Source organism: Solea solea, chromosome 20 (genome assembly GCF_958295425.1).
Source record: "Solea solea chromosome 20, fSolSol10.1, whole genome shotgun sequence".
Classification (NCBI taxonomy): domain Eukaryota; kingdom Metazoa; phylum Chordata; class Actinopteri; order Pleuronectiformes; family Soleidae; genus Solea; species Solea solea.
In genome coordinates this window covers 21,797,656-21,798,524 of record NC_081153.1, presented here as the reverse complement: position 1 = coordinate 21,798,524, position 869 = coordinate 21,797,656, and the positions used below count along the sequence as shown (strand labels likewise).

The window sequence follows — 869 nt, the reverse complement described above, 5'->3', positions numbered from 1 at the left end:
ATTAGTGACAACTGATAATCAGACTGCAACTATGGTGGCCCCTGAAAGAAAGGCCCCTGACTTAAGTAGGCTTGATATAAAATGTACATTTTTAAAATTTTAGAGCTACTATACTTTGTGTTTTTTGATATTTGTCCACTCACTCTCATGCTGCCAGAACACATGCTCCACCCAGATCCTGTAAGGTTTTACATGATGTTTCCATGGTTTAAATCACAAACAATAAATCAGTGAATACCTTTTTTTTTAAAGTAGGGTCATGTGAGCCGTTACATTTAATGTTTTCCCCTTGAAATGTATGTTCCTCACAGTATTTAACTGCTGCATCTTAAATGTATGTGTTTCTTTGTTCTCTCTCTTGTTTTAAACTTAAGTTGGAAAGAATATTATCAGGCTCACAAGGACTCATGAAGCAGACTCGAGGCAGGAAATCAGTTCAAGCTCCAGAATCAGGCGACGGTGAAAACACTCAAACACAAAGAAGATCCAGCAAAAACTAAGGAGGAGACAACGAGACACAGGTGAATTAAGACAGAAGCAGGAAACTTGACAGGAAGTGAAAAGAAAGAAGACAAGGGTTACCAAAATAAAGCAGGAAAGACAAAGAAAGCATGGATTTACAAGAATTCAGGGAGCTTGACGAGTCATGACACTATAAGAATAATACCAGACTCACTAAGATGAAGCATAGATTCACTTTTCTTTCTCCTTTGTCACAAATCCATGAATCTGCTGCGTTTCTGTTTCACACCCTCACTTTGATTCATGATGGTCCATCTGAGTCTCCAGGAAGCTGGCTTGATTTTCCCCCAGCATCACCAGCGATCATCCATCAGTGCCGGCGGTGAGGCCGAGGCGACGGCCCAGCG

The 869-nt window shown here is 40.7% G+C and overlaps 1 protein-coding gene across 1 annotated transcript in view; it reads left to right on the top strand.

The window, feature by feature from the left end:
- The window catches only part of tmem268 (transmembrane protein 268), a 4,872-nt gene extending 4,629 nt beyond the window's left edge, over window positions 1-243 (top strand). Inside the window, exon 9 of the mRNA XM_058618426.1 lies at window positions 1-243. This exon is cut by the window's left edge and continues 310 nt beyond it. The gene's annotated coding sequence lies outside the window, so the exon portion shown is untranslated.
- The last annotated feature ends 626 nt before the right edge of the window (window positions 244-869 follow it).